Source organism: Gracilinanus agilis, chromosome 2 (assembly GCF_016433145.1).
Source record: "Gracilinanus agilis isolate LMUSP501 chromosome 2, AgileGrace, whole genome shotgun sequence".
Lineage (NCBI taxonomy): Eukaryota > Metazoa > Chordata > Mammalia > Didelphimorphia > Didelphidae > Gracilinanus > Gracilinanus agilis.
The window spans coordinates 213,649,178-213,671,849 of record NC_058131.1 but is presented as its reverse complement, the minus strand read 5'-3'; the positions used below and the strand labels follow the sequence as shown (position 1 = coordinate 213,671,849).

The window sequence follows — 22,672 nt, the reverse complement described above, 5'->3', positions numbered from 1 at the left end:
ATGTAGAGAGAAATTTTTAAAAAAAGGAAAAAAGGAAAAATCTGGGATCAGGGACAGTAAAAAGAAGTAACAGAAGGGGAAAGGCTCCTTCACCCATAAGATCACAAATTTATGTCAGTCAAACTCCTCTTCTTCCACTTTCTTCTTATTTGTGAAGAGGGAAGTGGAAGAAAGAAAGGAAAAAATATGGGAGAACAGTATGGTATAAGATATCATACACAATTAACAATCATGACTATGAATGGGATGAACTCGGTCGTAATACAGTAGAAAATAGCAGAATGGCTGAGAAAGCAGAATCCACCTCTATATAATTTTTAAGAAAGACACTTGTGAAGTGAGCAGAACCAGGAGAATACTGTGCATAGGAACAGCAATGTTTTACAGTGATCAACTATTAATGGCTTATCTATTCTCAGCAATACGTGATCCAAGATAATTCCAAAGGATTTAAGATAAGAAATGTTTTCCACATCTAAGGAGGGAACTAATGGAGTTTGAATCCAGATTAAAGCATACTTTTTGAAGCTATTTTTTGTTGAAGTTTTTTGTCTTTTGTAAAGTGACATAAAAATATGCTTTATATGACTACATATGTATAGTGTATAGCAAGTTGCTTTTCTTATCAAGGAGGGGTCACGGACAAGGAAGGGAGAGTCTTTGGAACTCAAAATTCATTTTCAAAGTTTATATATAGTGGAGAAAAATTTTTAAAAGAACACAAAAAAAAACACTTAAAACACATAGATCTTAAATGATGAACAAGAGATAATCCTATTATGTTTCAGTTAAACTCAGCAAAAACTGAGGCAATTGTAATTTCAGATAAGATAATTTTCAGATATCATTATTATAGCAATGATAATGATAGCTAACATTTACATAGTATTTATTATTGTGCCATGCATCATGCTAAGCATTTTATAATTAGTGTCTTACAATTAGTGTTTGATCCTCACAACAACCCTGGGATGTGGGCACTATTATAGTATTTTCCTCATTTTATAGATGAGGAAAGTGAAGCAAAGAAAGGTTAAATGACTCACCCAGTTCACATAGTTCTTAAGTGACTAATGTTGAATTTGATTCCAGGTCTTCTTGACTCCAGGCAAGCCCTGTATTCTATCCACTGGGCAACCCAGCTTCTATAAATATAAACAAGAAACAAAGAGAAATAAGCAATGCACCATTGACAATGAATAAATATCAGAATTAATTTGCATATACCTATAATTTGCACATACCTATAGTATAGTATCCAAATAAAGAATAGTTAATTGAATTGAAGAAAGAATAGCAAAATTATCATCAAGGGCAATCTTAATATACCCCTTTCAGACTCAGACAAGTTCTAACCAAAAGAAAAATTTTAAAGGAGTGAAGGATATGAAGAGACCTTTAGAAAAGTTAAAAGTAATAGATCTCTCATGAATCCTGAATTGGAATAGGAAGGATATTTCACATTTCTCATTGATAATGATACCTTTGCAAAAAATTGACTATATACTGGGAAATAAAGACTTCATCAAAAACTGAAGAAAGGGGGCAGCTGGGTAGCTCAGTGGAGTGAGAGTCAGGCCTAGAGACAGGAGGTCCTAGGTTCAAACCCAGTCTCAGCCACTTCCCAGCTGTGTGACCCTGGGCAAGTCACTTGACCCCCATTGCCCACCCTTACCAATCTTCCACCTATGAGACAATACACCAAAGTACAAGGGTTAAAAAAAAAAACTGAAGAAAGACAGAACTACCAAACATCATTTGCTGATCATGCTATCAAAATTACATTCAGTAATGGGTCCCTAAAGAAAAAATTAAAATGTAACTATAGACTTAAGAGCATAAATTCTAAAGAATTTATGAGGCAAAGAACCACTTACAGAAGTGATAGAAAATGTCATAATGAAATTACAATAACAAGACAATATAAACAAAATGTATGGGTACCGCTAAAGGAGTTCTGAGGAGAAAATAAGTCACTAACTGATCTAATCATCAAAAGAGAGAAAGAACAAATCAGTGAATTAAAGAAGCGACTTAAAAACTTGATCAAAAACAAATTTTTAAATATCTGACTAAGTAACGAAGTAGAAATACTGAGAATTAAAGAAGTGATAAATAAAAATAAAATTAAATGATCATTAAATTGATCAATAAAGCAAGGTGCAACAAAAAATAATGAAAGAGACAAAGCAGTTAACTTGTGTGATTCAAAAAAAAAGAAAACTAGTTTGCCTCAAAAATGAAAAAAGAGACTTCCAGGCTAAGATGGCCATAAAATAGAAGCAAAGATCTTCTCCTCCTAACCACTAATCAATAAAAAGTGCCTCAAAAGGACAAAAATCAAAATCAGATGAGTGAAGGGGCTCTACTATAGGGCATAGCCTTGAAGGTAGGCAGGGTTTGGGCATTTCCACTCTATAAGGGGGTAAAATTACCAAAATGTGAACTGATCACCCATCCCCCGCTCCACCTACTGTGCCAGAGTCAGAGGGAACACAGGACAATCTCTAGGTTGATGGGGAGGGGAGGTGGACTGACTGAGGACACCACAGACTTACTCTTGAGAACAGCAAGACTTGGGACCCCAGGAGGCTGAGGAACATGGAGCTTGGGCACAGAGATAGGGCAGAGGGGGGCTTCCCACAGCAGATGAGGTGGAGACTGAAAAATAGCCTCAGGGCAAAAAACGCTCTATAGCTCAATACACAGAGACCTGTCTACCCTCCTCACTCAGACCTCTGGCTGGGAAGGGGAAAAAAAAAAAAACCTAACACAGCAATGGCCACCAACACCCAAGAACTATACAACTACCAAAAAGAAAAAGAAAAAGATTTTGACCCTAGATAACTTCTATGGAGAAAAATAGCAGACTATAGGGGAGATAGCAGAGGGTGACAAACAAGCAAACACATCCAAACTTTCCCCAAAAAATGGAAATTGGTCACAAGCTCTTAAGGAACTCAAATTTAAGTTTAAGAACCAAGTAAATAAGATAGAAGAAACTTGGCAAAAAAAAAAAAGTGGGAAATAGTTCAGAAAGAAAATAACAGTTTAAAAGACAGAATCTCCCACTTGGAAAAAGAAGCCCAGAAATCAAATGAAATGATAAGCAAATTGGAAACCAAAACTGATCTGCTAGAAGCCATGAAAAATCAGGATAGACTAAACCAAAAAGGGAAATCAAAAGAGCATAGCAAAGGGGGCAGCTGGGTGGCTCAGTGGAGTGAGAGTCAGGCCTAGAGACAGGAGGTCCTGGGTTCAAACCCGGCCTCAGCCACTTCCCAGCTGTGTGACCCTGGGCAAGTCACTTGACCCCCATTGCCCACCCTTACCAATCTTCCACCTATGAGATAATACACCGAAGTACAAGGGTTTAAAAAAAAAAAAAGATCATAGCAGAAAACCAGTCTTCAAAAATGAAAAAAAAAGAATTAAAGAGGAAATAAAGAAAATTATCAGAAACTATTGAGCCTAAATATATATTAATAAAACTGACAATTTAGAGGAAATAGATTAATGCTTATCCAATTTAGAGGAAATAGATTAATAGTTATCCAAGCAAAAGAATAAATAAGCTTTTTAAATAATACAGTATCAGAAAAAGAAATGAGACAAAACATGAATATGCTTCCAAAGAAAAAAACTTCCAGGACCAGATGGATTTACTAGTGAATTCTATCAAACATTGAAAGAAAAGCTAATTCTAAATACTTCATAAGCTATTTGTAAAAATAAGGGGGAAAGTATCTTTTCAATATCTTTTCTGGAATACATATATTATGTTATCAAATCCAGAAAGATTAAAGCAGAGAAAGAAAACTAAACATCAATACCACTAATTAACATTGATTTGGGGCAGCTAGGTAGCACAGTGGATAGAGCCCCAGGCCTGGAGTCAGGAGGACCTTGGTTCAAATCTGATCTCAGACACTTCTAAGCTGTGTGAACCATGCAAGTCACTTACTTCTGATTGCCTAGCCCTTATCACTCTTTTATCTTAAAATTGATACTAAGACAGAAGTTGTGTTAAGAAAAAATTTTAATTGAATTGAAAATATTGAATAAATTTTTAGCTTATAGATTATAGCAATATATTAGAAAGATTGTAAACTATTAGAAAATTGAATTTAATACATTCTCTAATAGAAATATGGTCAAAAGAGATGAACAGGGGCAGCTGGGTAGCTCAGTAGATTGAGAGTCAGGCCTAGAGATGGGAGGTCCTAGGTTCAAATCTGGCCTCAGACACTTAACAGCTGTGTGACCCTGGGCGAGTCACTTGACCCCCCATTACCCACCCTTAGCACTCTTCCACCAAGGAGCCAATACACAGAAGTTAAGGGTTTAAAAAAAATTTTTTTTAAAAAGAGATGAACAAGTGGACTTCAAAGGAAGAAATCAAAGCTATTAAGAATCATGCTTCAATCACTAATGATTAGAAGGGGGGAAGCACCTTTGACATTGCACCTCACACCTGCCAAACTAGCAAAAATAAACAAAATGGGAACCTATGGGGAAACAAGTATACTATTACACTATTGGTAGAGCTATGAATTGGTCCAACCATCCTGGAAAGCAATTTGAAACTAAGGTCCAAAAGTTACCAAACTATATATCCTTTGACCCAGCTATAACATTAATAAACTCATATACTCCCAAAGAAATCAAAGAAAGAAGAAAAGTATCAATATGTACAAAAATATTTATAGCAGCTCTTTTTGTAGTAACCAAAAACTGGAAACTGAGAAAATGTCCTCCTACTGGGAAATAGCTAAACAAATTTTGATATATAGATGAGTTGAATTATTATTGTGCCATAAGAAATGATGAAATGCACAGTTTCAGAGGAAACTGGAAATATTTCTGAAACAATGCAAAGTAAGCAGAATCAAGAGTATAATGTATACAGTAATAACAAGAACTCTGATCAATGCAATGACAAACCATGAATCAAAAAGAAGGAAGATGAAATATGCCATTCACTCATCTCCTGAAAGAGAAGAGGTGTTGAACTTAAAAGACAGAATGAGATATCTTTTCAGATATGGCTAATTTATTGAGAATTAATTTTTAGAGGAATTTATTTTACCATACTATGCAACTATCAAGGGTTTTATCTGGTGAGGTTATTCTTTTTAATTAGTCAAGGGGGTGCAGAGGAGATAATGGGAGGAATAGATTTTTAAAAAAAGAATAAAGTTGATTTAAAAACTAAAGATATGAATTAATTTTTTCAAAGATAAGAAACCCTGACACATTTGGTAGCACTCATTTTGAGAAATAATAGGAGGATATGAATAGAGTTGTACAGGCAGTATTGGAAGGAATATCCACATCACTGAGGTCACTGATTTAATGCTCTATTTTAATACTAAAAATTTCCTGCATCATTGAACTCTCTGAAAAACTAAGGAGGAAAAGAAGAGAATTTAAGTGCTTGTTAGCAAAGTATATGATTTGAGTCACTTTTCAATAATAATGATAATTACTGGAGTGGAGGGGCAGTTTTGGCACATCCTACAAGATAGAGAAGTTTCAGATATGGGACCAAAGAGAAACTATATATTGGAGTTTGAGGACTAGGATGGCTAAGTATGGAGGAACTCATCACTTAAAGAATAGCCGCCAAATAGCTTTTCAGTCACAACTCATAAATTAAATCTGAATGTTTAATGGAAAGATTATTGGACTTCAGTTTCCTAGAGACATGGATTTACTCCCTGCATCTCTCATCCCAAAACTTACTAGCTGTGTGATAGTAGACAAGTCACTAAATTCTCTGAGCTCCAGTTCCTGAATATGGAATTTAGGGATAATAATACTTTCTGTATCTACCAATGGGTTTATTGTGAGGATAAAATGAGATAATATATAAAAAGTGTTTTATAAATCTTAAAGCACTATAGTAACCTGAGTCATGAAGATCATCTGCCAAGTACTACCAGTACTTGTGATCTGCACCATTGGAGAGTGTCCACCCTGTAAAATCACCCTGTGAGTTCTTGATCTATTAACTAATGTTAATCCATTTACATTTAATCTTGTGTAGTCTTCCTTGTAATACAGGATTTAATAGTTCAGAAATGAAGGTCTCATCCAGGAATCAAATTTGTGGTTTAATCTTATTATTAGCACCAACTGAACAAAGCAATCATACTAGTTGTAGTCACTCATATTCCAGTGGAGATCCTCTCCTTTTTTCTCCCCTTAGACTGATGGCAAATTCTATGAGCTTGTTTCCACTTACCTAAAAGAGAAAAAAAAATGAGGCTTTTCAAATTTCATGTTTTCTCTAAATGCTTTGTTAGCTCATCTAACTTCCTCACCTTTGCATGAGTAGTTCTGGAACATTCTCCTTCCTCATCCCTACATTTTTGGTTTATGTTTTATTTCACAACATGATTAATATGGAAGTATGTTTTATTTTATTTTATTTTTTCCCAATTACATATGAAAACAGTTTCCAACATTTTAAAAAGAATTTCGAGTCTTAAATTTTCTCCCTCCTCTCAACCCCTGAGATGATAAGCAGTGTCATAGATTTTACATGTACAATTATGTAAAACATTGTCCCTTATTAATCCTTTTGTGGAATGAAACTAAAACAAAAAAATTAGGAAAGAAAATGAAAAAGTTTGCTTCAGTCTGGATTCAGACTCTGCCAGTTTCTTTAGAAGCAGATGGCATTTTTTTTTATCATGAGTCCTTTGGGATTGTTTTAGATCACTGTATTCTGAAAATAGCTAAGTCATTCACAGTTGTTCAATTATACAATATTCCTGCCACTGCATATACTAATCTCCTAGTTGTGCTCATTTCACTATGCTTCAGTTCATGTAAGTCTTTCCAGGTTTTTCTGAGTCCTTCTGGTTTGTCATTTCTTACACCACAATAGTATTTCATTATAATCATCCACTATAACTTATTCAGCCATTCCTCAATTGATAGGTCTCCCTTCACTTTCCAATTCTTTGCTCCAACAAAAAGAGATGCTTTAAATATTTTTGTACAAATAGGCCCTTCCACTTTTTTCTTTTTATCTCTTTGAAATACAAACAGTAATAGTATTGGGTATTGCTGGATCAAAGGATATGTACTGTTTTATAACTCTTTGGGCATCAGTCCAATTTGCTCTCCAAAATGGTCAAATAAGTTCACAATACCAGCAACAGTGTCTCAATTTTCCCACATTCTCTCCAAGTTTTATCATTTTCCTTTTCTGTCATAATAGCCAATTTGATAGGTATAGGGTAGTACCTCAGAGTTGTTTTAATTTGTGCTTCTCTCTTTCATAGTGATTTCAAGCATTTTTTAATGAATATAGAGTCTTGATAACTTTGCCTGAGAACATTGGGTTCATATCTTTTGACCATTTATCCATGTGGGAATAACTTGTATTCTTATACATTCAATTCATTTCTCTATATATTTAAGAAATGGGGCCTTTATTAGAGAGACTTATAAAAATATTTTTGTACTATTATGATTATTATGTATTGTTCTCCATCCTATTTCCCCCTATTTAGTCTCTGACCACCACCTCCCTCAATATGCCTTCTTTTCTGCCAGCTACACCTTCCTTTTCTTACCTCTTTCCCTTCCTATTTTCCTGTACTGTGAGATAGATTTCTATACCCAATTAATTGTGTATGTTCTTCCTTTATTGAATGAATTCTGAAGAGAATAAGGTTCATGTACTTTCCTCTCCATCTTCCCCATCTTCCCCTCCACTGTGAATGTTCTTTTATGACTCTTTTATATGTGATAATTTACCCCATTCTATTTTTTCCTTCCCGCTCCTCCCAATACATTCCTTCATTCTTGTGCCCTAATTTTATTTTTTTAACATCATCCCATCACATTCACATTCTTGCCCTTTGTCTACATATACTCCTGCTGTTATAAAGAAAAAGGGCCTAGGGAGATATAGATATACAGTGATGTGAATGTATCTATGTATTCTTCCTAGTTGCAGATGATGGAGGAACACCAACTCCGATCACCCTTGATAGTTGTTATAATTTCCTCTTTTCTCTAACAGTTGCCCAAGGAGGACTCCGAAAGGTTAGGTGGATGGGTAACCCTTTCAGGTCCCATCTGGTATTGGATAAATTATTATAGGGCTTTGATTTGCCTTGGATCACGTTTGATATCTGACTGCGTTGACTCCCTCCCCAAGGGTCATGATATAAAGACCACTAAGGAATGTACTTGTTAAACTCTTTATCTATAATCTATAATCAGGGAAAGGATAAGGAATGGGGATTGGAGACCCTGTCGATCTATTATCTATAACTAGTTGACAATCAGGACTGGAGGCTATTGATCTAGTAAAAGCTGGAGCTTTATTTTCCACTACCCCTCTGGCATAACCTGACCTCAGCAAGCCAGAGGATAGGGACTGCTATTGATGCAGCTGTGTTGTTGATCTTATTCTCTCAGCTTTCTCACTATCAGTGTTTGGTGATGCGCTAGCTCTCACAGTCTTCAGGAAATATTCAGATTCTTCCTACCCTCTTCTTCATATACCTCCCAGCCTCCCTTCACCACCCAGAGCCCAAAGACCAAAAGACCAAAGACCCCTTCAAGTGGCTATTTGGGGAATTTATACTGCCAGGCCAACCTATGTTTGCCCTGGCTCACAGCATCTGGGGACATTCTATGCCTTCCAACTGCCTCCCCTGTTATTCAAGGTGGCATCCATCATTTCCCAGGATGTGAATATATCACTGCCTTAATAATGATAAAGTTCTTAGGAGTTACAAGAATCATCTTCCCATGTCAGGATGCACACAATTTAACCTTATTGAATGTCTTTTCATTTTTCTTTCTTGTTTATCTTTTTCTGCTCCTCTTTAGTTTTGTATTTAAAAATAAAATTTTCCATCCAGCTCTGGTCTTTTCATCAGGAATGTTTGAAAGTCCTCTGTTTCACTGAATATCTATTACCCCCCTCCCTGCCCCCAAAGGACTACATTCAATTTTTCTAGATAAGTGATTCTTGGTTGAAGTCCTAGTTCAACTTTTTTTGTCTTCTGGAACAACATATTCCAACTTCTCTAATCTTTTAATGTAGAGGCTCCTAAATTTTGTGTTATCCTGACTGTTAGTCCACAATATTTAAATTGTTTCTTTTTGGCCCTTTGCAATAGTTTTTCTTTGACCTGGGAGTTACCCTTTTACAATCTGTTTCAGGAAACAATTGCTGAATTCTTTAAATTTCTTTTTTAACCTCTGATTCTATATCAAGGCAGTTTTCCTTGATAGTTTCTTGAAAGATGATGTGGAAACTCTGTTTTTGATCATTACTTTCAAGTAGCCAGAAATTCTCAGATTATCTCTTCTGGATTTATTTTTCAGGTCAGTTGTTTTTCCCAGGAGATAGTTCACATTTTCTTATGTTTTTACATTCATTTGGCTTTGTTTGATTGTTTCTTGAGGTCTCATTGATTCATTAGCTTCCATTTCCCCAATTCTAATTTTTTAAGACATAATTTTCTTGAGTGAGTTTTTGTAACTCCTTTTCCATTTGGTCAATTCTACTTCATAAAGAATTCTTTTCCTCAGTGACTTTTTGTACCATTTTTTCCACATAAACAATCCTGCCTTTTAAGAAGTTCTTCTCTTTAATGCATTTTGTATATCTTTTTTTCCATTTGGCCAATTCTGCTTTTTAAGAATTTCTTTTTATTGGATTCTTGTGCCTCTTTTACTAATTGTCTTATTTAGTTTTTTAAGATATTAATTTCTTCAGCATTTTTTGTGCCACCTTTACCAAACTATTGACTTCCTATATCACTCTTTTTTCTAATTTTTCTTTTAATTTTTATTTGATTTTTAAGATCTTTTTGAGTTCCTCTATTAATTTTCTTTGGCTAGAGAGCAATTCATATTTTTCTTATAGGCTTTGGATGCAGCACTATTGATTTTGCTATCTTATGAGTTTATGTTTTGTTTTTTCCTGTCACCAAAATAACTTTCTGTGTTGAATTTCTTTCTTTGCTGTTTGCTCATTTTCCAGCCTTTTTCTTTTTTTTTTAATTAAAAAAACTGTTAATATTGGCCTTTGTACCTGTGGGAAAGGGAGCACTATTCTAAGCTTCAGGTCCTTTGTGCAGCTGCCTTCAAAGCTGGTTCTGGGGATCTTTCTTCCAAGATGCTATGATCTAAGAGGTATGTTTAATACTCTCCCCACCTGTGCTCTGGTCTGTAACTTTGAGCATTCTTCCCATCCCCTTGGAACTGGGACCAGGGTACCCTGTTCCCCTATGGATGAAAGTACTGGTGTATACTAGTGTTCCTCCTCATCCTGAGACTATGGCCCAGGATTTCAACCTGGTTCTCCATATGGGAAATACAACAAGAATCTTACATCCAGAGCCAGCAAAGGCACCTTTATAATCTCTTTCTGAGCAGTTGTCCAACACCCTTTACCATCTGTGGCTGAGAGTTCTGGGAGCCTTTGCTGCTGATTTCACTGTGCCCAAGGTCTGTTGCTGCAATGAAGCCTGCCTTGGTGTGCTGCCTTGTGCTACACTTCCACCCGCATGACTAGCTCTTTCATGCCAAGGCTTCTTAGTTGTTTTGGGCTGACAAATTATTTCACCACATCTTTTTGTGAGCTATGCTGCTCCAGAATCTATTTTAAGGTGTTATATCATTGTTTTTTGGAGGATAATTTGGTTAAGATTATGGGGTCTGTGTAACTTTTCCACCATCTTGGCTCTGTCCCTTCATAAATATGTTTTACATGACTGCATAAGGAGGCGGGAAGAGGGAAGGTGGGAAAGAGTTTAGAATTCAACATTTTAAAAAATGAATGTCAAAATTTGTTCTTACATGGAATTGGAAAAAAAGTAAAAATTATTTTTAAAAATTAGTGATATCAAAAAATGTAATGGATTGGAGGCACTGAGTTAGGGGAAGTACTAAGACAAAAACTGTCTAATCACTTGCTAGGAGATATAATAGAAAGAATGGAAAACTGCTACCACAGGATTCTTTTTCAAGAATGAGTTGGAGAACAGGTAAATAGCTCAGTAGATAAGAGTGCCAGGCCTAGAGACAGGAAGTCCTGGGTTCAAATTTGACCTCAGACACTTCTTAGCTATGTGATGCTGGGCAAATCACTTAACTTACTAGCTCTTACCAGTTTTTTGCTCTGGAATCAATACTTAGTATTAATTCTAAGACAGAAGGTAAGGATTTTAATTTAAAAAGGAGCTAGACTCTAACATCCTTTCAAAATCCAAAAATTTGTTTGAATCTATGATCCATCCTATTTTAATCTCTTTCTCACCCCCTGAGCACATGCAGCCCCATTCCATGCCTTTCTTTTTCCTTCAATTAACTCTAAAATGGGATTTTAAAATGCCCTTGTCCTTAGCTCCCTACTTCTAAGACCAGAAAGAAGAGTTATTGTACTTATCTAATGCATGGGGACAGTGGAGACAGAATTGGAGAACTAAGGATAAGAAGAGTTCTTTTATGAGCCAACAAATAAAAGACATAGCTTTTTACTTATCTCCCTAGTGACTAACAATTTCTGGCACATGATATGTACATTCTAATATTTGCTAATTGATTGATTTTTTTAAAAGATAGTTGTATCACCTTAGAGATAGCATGTCCAAACAAGTGGTGGTGCCAGTTAAGCAAAATTTGAAGAATAATACTCAAAACTCAAATTCATCAAAAATATCTACATTGTCATTGTAAACTGACTATGTATACATATTCAGCATTGTAATGAAGGAGCCATAGTGCAGACTTCTGACTAAAGAGGGATTCGCAATATATTATGAGTTTCTTTGAAAGTTTTGGATGAAATCTCAGACAATGAAAAGTCTCCTGAAAGAGATCTGTAATCATTTGAAGAAGTTTGACCTGGCCTTCTGCATAGAAAACACCATTATATGCCATAAAATAAGAATGTCATTTGTCCAGATTTCAACAAGCATTAGGGTGTATACCATAAAGAGTTTGTCCATTAAGATGTATATCTGGGTCAGATAGTACAAATGGACAGTGAACTGGGCCCAGAGTTGAATATGAAGATAAAAGCACTTTCTATCACCCCAAAGGGGTGCTTTAAGGAAAATGATAAATGTAGGGGATGATGAGGGAAAAATGGGACATAAATCCACTATTGGTGGAGTTTCAATCTGATCCAACCATTCTGTAGAGCAATTTAGAACTATGCTCAAAGGACTCTAAAACCACATAACCTTTGATTCAAAAATGCCATTACTAGATCTATATCCCAAAGAGATAAAAGAGAGAAAGAGAGAAAGGGGCCTATTTGTACAAAAATATTTATAGCAGCTCTTTTTGTGGTAGCAAAAAACTGGAATTTGAAGAGTTGTCCATCAATTGAGGAATGGCTGAACAAGCTATATAGTATGTGATTGTTATGGAATATTATTGTGCTATAAAAAATGACAAACATGATGATTTTGGAAAAATGGAAATATTTACATGAACTGATGCACAGTGAAATGAGCAGAAACAGAAGACTATTTAGTATGTAGTGACAGCGATCATTTTTGACAAACTGTGAATGACTTAATTATTCTTAGCTACACAAGACAATCTCAGAGATTCATAATGAAAAATATCATCTGCCCTCTGAGAAAGAACTGATGGAATCTGAATGCAAACTGTAGTATAGAGAAGGGGGTCATATAGTTTTTTCAAGCTTTGGCTGAGTTCCAAAAGCTGTTAGGGTTTGGAATCTTGAGGAAAAGACAGTTGATTAGGGTCTCCCGTTGAGGGAGGTTGTCTGATCAGCCGAGATGCTTCCTTACCTAGTTGTAGTATTGAAATTTAGCCTAGCTTTGATATATTTACTTAAGAAATTATTATTTTGGATAAACCCTTTATATCTTCCTTCCCTAATATTATTTCCTATCTTCCCTCCCTTACCTTATATGTCTGTGGAGTTAATAAAGAGAGTAATTAGAGAGGAGTTCAAAATCTGTGAAGGGTTAATTGTTATTTGACAATATTAGATATAGAGAAACTAGTCAATCATCATTTATTCCCTTTAGATAGCAATAGCATTTGTAAGCTGAGTTAAATGCTGGTCCTCTGAGAAAGAACTGATGGAATCTGAATGCAAACTGAAATATACTATATTTTACTTTCTTTCTACTTTGTTTTCATTTGAGATCTCTTCCATAAAATGACTAGTATGGAAAAAAATTTTACATGATTGCACATGTGAAATCTGTATCATATTGCTTACTGACACAAGGAATGGGGAGGGGTAGAAGGGAAGGAGAGTGGGAAGAAGGGAGAAAATTCAAAAATCAAAACTTTTTTAACATAAATGTTAAAATTTGTTTTTACATGTAATTGTAGAAAAATAAAACTTGTTTTTAAAGAAATGTATCTTTTATAAAAAAAGGAGAGCATATTTGTGACAGAATGGGGACTCCATTAAAAGAGAAAAAGGGACAGCTAGGTGGCACAATGGATATAATGCCAAACCTGAAGTCAGTAGGACCTGGGTTCAAGTCTGACCTCAAATACTTCTTAGCTGTGTGGCCCTGGGCAAGTCACTTAATTCCATTTGCCTAGCCCTTTCCCTTTTCTCTTAAAATTGTTACTAAGGTAGAAGGTAAGGGGAAAAAGGAAGAGGAGAAGGAGAGGAAGGATGAGGAAAAGGAAAGGGAAGAGAGGGAGAAGGAGGAAGAGGAGAAAAATAAGAAAAAAGAGGGAAGAGGGGGAGGAGGAAAAAGATATGAACTCAAGAAAGGGAAAATTGAATTGAATAGGACATGACTGAACAACAACATCAGATGTGTGACTTGAACTCCAGGTCTTTTTAACTTCAAGGTGTGCTCTCTATTCACTCTTCCTTCCTGCCTTTCAATAATAATAGAGAGGTGCAGAATGAAATGTCCTATTATAGAGAGAAAAACTTGTTTAATGGCTTTATGGAAGTTGTATGACATTTGACAAATAACTTACCTTCTCTGGGCTTAAGTTATTATTGTTCAATTGTTTCAGTTGTGTCTGAATCTTTGTGACACCATTTGGGGTCTTCTTGGCAAAGATACTGGAGTGGTTTTCCATTTCCTTCTCCAGCTCATTTTATAGATGAGGAAACTGAGGCTAACAGAATTAAATGACTTGTCCAGGATCACACAGCTCATGTCTGAGTCTGGATTTGAACTCAGATCTTCTTGACTCCAATCCTAGCACCCTCTCCAGTAGCATGGATAGCTGCCTACCCTTTATGGAAGGGAAAGCCAGTTAATCTGGCTAGAAAGGGCAAGGGAAAAATTCAATAGATAATCCTGGAGAAAAATGAGATATCAAGCAAAGGTATGGAGACAAGAGAGCAAATTGCATGTTAGAAAAGTAGAGAGAAATAGAGTTCTAGATCCAAGTGTCACTAGTGGTGCCAGTCATCCACCATCCACAAATGACTCACTTTGTTTTAGCTTTGCCTAAGGGTCATCATTTCCCTCTCTATTGGCTAATACAAGTAGTAGGTGCAAAACACATTAATCTTGGTTCTGCTTTCTGGGGCTGAGAATAAGAAATCTAATCTCTCAGCTATTTGACCATTTTTTCAAATACAGACCATCCTCAGTGTTCACAGATTCTTTATTTACAAATTTGCCCTCTTGCTAAAATTTATTTGTAACTTCAAAATCAATATTCATAGTACTTTCGTAATCATTCATAGCTATGCTCAGTAATGAAAATTTTGAGTCACTAATTAGGAACATTCTCCTCTGAGGCTGAACAAAAACTCTCCTTTCCTGTTTCCTCTCTCACAATATGAAAAAGTGTCCTTTGCCAGGTCTATTTAGTTCCATGTGGTTTTTTTTTTGTATTTTTGTGCTTTTTTTATTGGTAACTTCACAGTTTAAAACAATCCACAAAGTGCAGTGCTGAAGTGCCGTGTAGTGCTCCTAAATGCAAGAAAGATGTCTTATAGAAGAAATGTGTATATTAGATAAACTTCATTTAGGTGTGAGTTATAGTGCTGTTGGCTGGAAGTTCAATATTAATTAATCAACAATAAAGCACACCCAGAAAAGGGAAGAGGAAATTAGCCTATCTAAATGTGAAACCATTCAGAAAACGCCAAAGTAACTGTTGTGATTAGAGGTTCGCAGGAACCTAATTCTGCATTTTCCAGAGGAACAATGATTCTGTATTCACTGATTCACTATTTGGGGGTGTCGATAGAAGACAACTACTTCAACTGGCATCAACTGGACTTGAAATCCACTTCATCTCTGGACTGAAGAATATCCTCAATTCTTTTAAAAAACCCTTGACTGAAATAATTTCCAGGCTTCTCACCCTCTCCGGGTTATCCTCCTCTGGCGTGTTTCAGTTTGTCAATGTCCTCTCTAAAAGACTGAACCCAGAAATCTGGATGTCGTCTAAGCAGGGCACGATGCAATGAGACCATCCCCTTTGTTATTCAGACACAGACATCATATTAGCACAGCCAGGGCTGACGATAGCTTTTTCAGCTGTCCCGTCACAGTCTACAGGTGTATTTTTTTCTCCACACAACTTGTTGTCCAACCACGTCTCTCTCCCCTACCTCCATCCTGTATTTGCACATCTGATTTATTTTTTAATCAATGATGTCAGCCATAGAGAACTTATGCTAAAATTGTAGCTTACGTGTGGGAGACATGGTTTTTGAGAGCCTTCCAGGTAGATTTATTTATGGCTCTCCCAGGCTTACTGTTAATGGGAACAAGAGAGGGAAAACCTTTCTAAACATTAGCAATCTGTGGATTTGGAATAAGCATGAGTAAGAGTCAATATTTGTTAGCTGTAAGGTTGTAGGGACGCACTTCAAGAGCATTATCAGTTGAGTTTGACAGCCAGCCAGGAGTCATTCCAAAGGTATCATGGCTTTCAAAGGTCTTAGCCATTGTCCTGCTAACTGTGAGAAGGTCACTTTCCCTTTTCTTGTCTTGAATGTTTAGTCTAAAGAAGAAGGAACTGGGGAAAGACATGATTGCTGTTTTCAAGGCTTTGAAAGACTGTCATGTGAAAGAGATAGTAGTTTAGTCAAAGATAGAACAAGGAACCATAGGAAGAAATTTCAGAAAGATGAATTATAGGTATGTCTACAACTTTTTGAAGGAAAAAGTGGAATGATCTACTTAGAAAGACAGTGGGTTCCATATCATTGGAAGTCTTCAGATGGAAGGTGGAGGACCACTTGTTGGAAATGTTGCAGTGATTTCTTTTCAATTCAATTCAATTCAAAAATATTCAAAATTGAAATACTTCTGAGACCCTTTTCAACTCGAAATGCCTCAGAATCAAAATTCTAGCTATCACTAGGCTTTATATCCAAGGCCCCTCTAACTTGATAAAAACAAATCAAAGCTTATATTCTATTGTTAAAGTCTTTAAGCTCTAGAGTCATGTGCTATGCTATGAATGGATAAAATAATATTAATTACAATTATTTTAATAAGTTTTATTGATGTATTCTATGTCCATATAATTATAATTTCCCTCATTAGCCATCCCATACAACAAATAATATTTTTGTTTGTTTGTCTGTTTTAAAATCCTTAACTTCTATCTTAGAATCAATATGGTGTATTGGCTCCAAGGCAGAAGAGTGGTAAGGGCTAGGCAATGGGGGTTAAGTGACTTGCCCAGGGTCACACAGCTGGGACATGTCTGAGGCCAGATTTGATCCTAGAACCTCCCAGTTGTAGACCTGGTTCTCAATTCATTGAGCTACCCAGCCACCCCAAAAAATGGTATTTTTAAAGAAAAAAAATACAAACAGAAAAATCAGCGCAACCGGAGAAGTCCAAAAATATGGACAATGTTGTGAATGCGAAATCCCTACCCAACTCGTGTTACATCAGTATCAGCAGTTTTTCCTCATTTAGTTATTCTGTAATCATAGATCTTAAGCTTTTCTAAAAATAATCAAGATATAATTCCATCTGTATCTTAATCATGTAAGCATTTTGTGTAAGCATAGTTCTGAAACAATCTATTTCTAAAATCACACAGCAGGCATATAGTGTTCTGACACCTCTCTTGTCTCTAATATATAAAGTTGTGGTTCAAACACCCATATTATCTCATTTTACTTGATGCTTGAGGATCTATAGAAATATCTGTAGGGATGTCAGGATTCTTGAGGAACTATAGAGATATCTGGATTCTTGGGGAAGTATAAATAGCTTAAAAATTATTATCTATTTAGTATAAGTTTGGGGGTATGTAAGGAGATCACTCACAAGGCTCAGGGTCTTTGGTTGCCAACCAGATTCCAGCTTTATTACAAGACTGGCCCTCTCTCAATAAACCTATTTCTTTTGGGCTTGAAGATTTTATTTTATTTTTTGGCATCTCTGCTAATAAATTTTCGTCACAATGTGAGACACTTCTAGTTCTTCCATTTCCACAAGAATGGGTATCTTTTCATATCTCTTCTTTATAATTTGGCACCATTCACTTTTTATTTATGCATATGTATGCATGTGCTTGTTTTTCCCATTTACATTGTTAAAATTATTGTGAATTTTGTTTTCTTGACGACTTATTCTGCAACCATTCATATAGATTTTTCTATTCTTTGCACTTAGCACACATATCATTTCTTACAGCACAGTACTATTTCATTATATTCGAGTTCTACAATTTGTTGAGCAGTTCCCCAATTAATGGGTACCTGGGGGACAGGTAGGTGGCCCTGTGAATTAATAGCTAGGTCTATAGATGAGAGATCCTGGGTTCAAATCTAGATTCAGATACTTCCTAGATGAGTGACTCTGAGCAAGTCATTTAACCCCCATTTCCTAACTCTTATTTCTCTTCTGCATTGGAACAAATGCACAGTATTGATTCTAAGATGGAAAGTAAGGGTTTTTTAAAAATGGGGACCTACTTTGTTTTTAATCTCATACTTTTACAAAAAGTACTGCTGTATCTATTTTGGTATATATAATGATTCCTATCAATGACCTCCTTGGAGTATAACTCTGGTAATGTAATTGCTGATCAAAGAGTATAGATACTTTAGTCAATTTATTTGCATTATTTCATATTTCTTTCAAAATGGTTATACCAATCCATTTCTCAATCAGCAATTTGCCTCTATGCCTATCTTCCCACAATCTCTCTAACATAATTGTTACCATCTCTTGTGATCTCTTATCAATTTGAGGAAGGGAGGTGAAACCTCAGGGTTGTTTGTACATGTGAATTTCTCTTATTTGTCATTTGGATAATTCTTTCATAACATCTATTTTGTTTATTTTAAACTTGTTTACTGGTTTTCTAAAATTTTTAATGTATTTTCAATATATTACTTCTCTTTTTTTAATTTATTGATGTATCTTTGTAGGCATATGATTTTTCACCTCATGACTGCTTTAATTGCATTCCAGAAATTTTGGTATGTTGTTTCGCTATTATCATTTTCTGTAGCATAATTATTCATTGCTTCTATGATTTATTCTTTGACTCATTCATTATTTAAAATTTCATTAGATCTGTGTCTTTTATTTGTGCTCCCTAAACTAATTGCTATTTTTTACACTATGATCTATAAGAGATGACTATTCTTGCCTTTTTACATGTTTGTCATAGTTCTGTGGCCTAACATGAGGTCAATATTTGTAAAAGTTCCAAATAATACCAAAATATAAATATGTTCCTTTGCCCATTTAGAAGATGCCATAAGTCTTTTAGTTCTGATTTTTGCAATTTGTTCAATTCTATATTTTCCTTTCTGTTATTTTCTATTAGATTTATACAAAACTAAGAGAGGACAATTGAAATCTCCTGCCACTATTGTATTATTGTCTATGTCTTCTTGTATTTTAGTGAATTTTTCCTAAGAATTAAGATCTTAAAGATATAGAATTTATTAGTTTAATACTAATATTGGTTTGCTGCAGGTGGCTCCTTTCAGCAAAATGTAGTCTCCTTGTTTATCCCTTATCTCAGGAATTTCTTTTTTCTTTGATAGCATGATTTCAACTCTTGATATTTAAGAATGTCCTAGTGCATAACACTTTTTTATCAAACCCTTATTTTTATTCTCTGGGTATGTTTCTTTTTTTAGGTATGTTTCTTGTAAACAACAGATTATGGAGCTTTATACACAATCTGTTATTCTTTTTCACATTATTGGCTTGTTTAACCCATTCATCTTTAAAGTTATGTTAGGTTTCTATTTTCCTCCATTCATTTCTAATATTGAGATTTTTTTTTCATATTTAGGAGTTTTTTCTCTTCCTCTATAAAGGCAGCCTTTTATTTCCAAATTATTTTAGTGAAATCTACTTTAAGGCAACTCTCTTCTTATTGGCTCTTTTTCCTCAAACCCCTTCCTCCCTCAATCTATTACCCCTTTCCTTAGTTTTTTATTTTTGCTTTTTTCTTCCTTTTATCTAGTTATTTATCACCTGTCCTGTTCAGTTCAGTTCTATTAAATAGGTAAAATCTCCTTCTTTTGTCCTTCAATTTGTCTGATTCATTAGTTTTAAATTTTAATTTTCTATGTCTTTTTCTAAACAGGATATTTTTTCTTTCATTTCCTTTTTTATCTTCCCTTTCTGTCTATTCTATGCTTTTATTATTTGTTTCGTGACCATTATGTATGTTTAGTTTTTTTTAGTCTTTTTTTATTCATAGAACTAAAGTTTCAAAGGTACCTATTTGGAGTACATTCTTGAAAATAGTTTCTAGGTTATTGGCTTTCAGATCTTTCTTCCTTACCATCGTTTTCATCTTTGTCTGTTTTGCCTCACTCTCAGAAATAGCAGTTCCTACAAGCAAAAGAGAGGATATTGCCCCTCAAGATAGTAACTGTCCTAAGTCCTTCACTGTATAGTTCATATCTTACCTTTGCCCTTCCCTATGTTATTGTTCCCTATTTCTCATTAAATATATTCTCTGGGTCCATGGACTCCTGGAGCTCCTAAGGGTCAGTTACCCACAGAGCTCTGATTCCCTCTTTTCTGAGGCAGGATGGGGGGTGGCTCTAAGAACCAAATCCCTGCTGATTATATCTATTACAAGTCCCCATCTCCCTCTCTTCATCAATGAAGACAGGGAGAAAGATAGACCTCCCACTACTGACTTCCTTTATTTTGCCCAATTTCAATCCCTTAAATTACCTCCTCATTCATTTTCTTGTAGGAAATTGTTTTGCTAAGAGACTATAGGGAAAAAATTCCCTACATTGTTCATCTTTAACTTGATTAGAATATATCCCACATTCCCCTCTAACTTCTTCCTCCCTCTTCCTTTTATGTACCCTCTCATTTTATAATTTAACCCCACAAAATGAACAAACGTGGTTCACCTGTAAGCAGAGGGTTGTGAAATTTATCTCTTAATATTTCAGGCCTGTTTCTCCACCAGTAACTTCTATTTGACTATTGCTTTCACGTTCGTCTGTTACATGCTTTTATTTTTTTATCTAAAGAACTCTATTTTATATTCATCTCAATAAGGTACATAAAAAAGGAAAGGAAATAATCTCCAATAATGTTCTTTCTATCAAGCGTACGTGCACTTTCATTACAACAGAAATGAAAACCTTCATCTAATAGACTTTGCACTTGTTTCATTAACTATGACATATACAGAAACCACCTATACATTTAAAAATATACCAAGGACATTATTTAATTCATTAGCAGTAGAATCTAGTCCCATCCCAAATGGGAAGGATATCAAACTTATAACAATACAAATATTATTTTCATGATAACCTAAAATGCAAATATATCAAATTACTGAATGATCTAAAATGCAGGATTATTTTTAAGTCATTTATCAAAATGAAATTAAGACACTAAATAATTTTATGTAGTAACTAACAATCTTACAAAGTACTTTCTCCACAACAACAATGGGAGGTAGAAAGTGCAAGTATTCTTAAACTTATATGACATAAAGAAACTGAGTCTGGTTACATAGTTAGTCAATATTCTTTTTCTTCAAAGTTCATTACATTGGCTCAGTGATGCCACTTTACCTTGAGAGACACCTCAGTTTCTCTGTCTCTTCTCCCTCAGATATCTTAATGATGTTAAGTCAGAATTAAACAAACAAATAAAAAAAAACCCTCCCCTGGTCATTATCCATGCAGGATGAGAATTATGAAAATAACTTGGAAAAAATGAGTAATGCAATAAGTTAAAAACATAAAAAGGAGCTTGAGCATGACTCCAGCTTAACTGCTTTCTTCTCTATCTTCTTCACTGTCACTTTTACAAAAAAAAAAAAAAAAAAGAAAGAAAAAAAAAGATGTCTTTGAATCAAAACACTGTTTCGGCACCTTAGGCTCCTGGCTAGTTGTACCTTCTTTCTTCAGCTTCCTCTGTAACCTTTGTTCCAGTAATGGACAGCTAGTCTCATGAAGGTAGTCTATAATTTCTGGGAATGTCTTCTTCTGTCAAAGAAGGACATGGGTAGCTTTTAATTTATAAAATTTAGATTGAACATTGGATGGAGAAACATCTCCAATGGCATCAGCAAGACATTCCCAATTAATTTCATTAACTTCTTGTACATTTATTTGATATAACTTTTCAATAAGATTGATTTTGACACGCATTTGTCCCACAGTACACAATTTTCCTCTTAGTTAGAATTTTGGGCCATTTTACACTGCATCCAATTTCTTGTTTCTATTTTGGCTTCTACTTCTACCCAGGATATGCCTTTGTAGAGTTGTTTCTGCAAAATTGACAAAGATTCTGGGGAACATCTTCTTGGAGCAGAGAGTCTGTATCTTTGACCTCCTTTGGTGACAACTTCTTTAGAATCACTTGTTCAACAGTTTTGAGTTTCTGCTTTACTCCTGTTCATTTGAGAAAATTTCAGTATGACAGAAAAACAACTGTGGGACACCATCTCACCAATCTTTTTCCAGTCGTTTCCATGTACGGATTGGTACTTCTTTAATGTCTGAGTATCTTTTTTTACTATATCTGCCTTTGTAATTATTGATATCAAACATTTTTTGCTCTATTATATACTAATTTCCATGGCTGGGGGATACCTTCACCAATGTGGCATCTAAATTGGTAGTTTCTTTTTAAGTCTGTGATAACAGATTTCTCTTCTGAATCACCTGTCTGTATGCAGTAATTTATCTTCAGTCTCAATTCTAGTCAATGATAAAAAAAAAATCTTCCATATTTTTCCATCATTGTTCATTTTCCTTTTTGCAGAAAATTCACCAAATCTAATAGAGACATCTTGTTTTCTAAGTCACTGAAACCATTTTAAGTCATCCCTACACATTTGCTTTATTGTGGCAGCTGCCCTTTCCTTCACATTAGGAATAAATAAACTCTTGGAGTTCCTTCAGAGCAGCCTACAAAGCAACATCTAGATCTATCAAATCCTCAGATGCATTTTCCAAATCTGAATCATCACCTATTTCCGAGTTCCTTCTTTCCTTTTTTGTAGATAGTAATAATTCCTGACATTGGTGAGCTTGGATACATCTAATGATGAGAACAGTCGATGGAAACCTCAGTGTCTGTTCCTTCCACATATCTGTGAGCTTTTGGGCAAGGGGTTCCTCGATTATCAGACTTAACCCAGAGTGTCTCTGAAGTTTCATTTCCAGCGTGCTCAATACTCTGGGGCCCACGCCACAGGTCTGTAAGGCTGCCCAACTTACTTC

At 35.2% G+C, this 22,672-nt stretch overlaps 1 pseudogene; it reads right to left on the bottom strand.

Moving 5' to 3' along the window:
- The window catches only part of LOC123233482, a 142,957-nt pseudogene extending 120,606 nt beyond the window's left edge, over positions 1-22,351 (bottom strand).
- Positions 22,352-22,672: the final 321 nt, after the last annotated feature.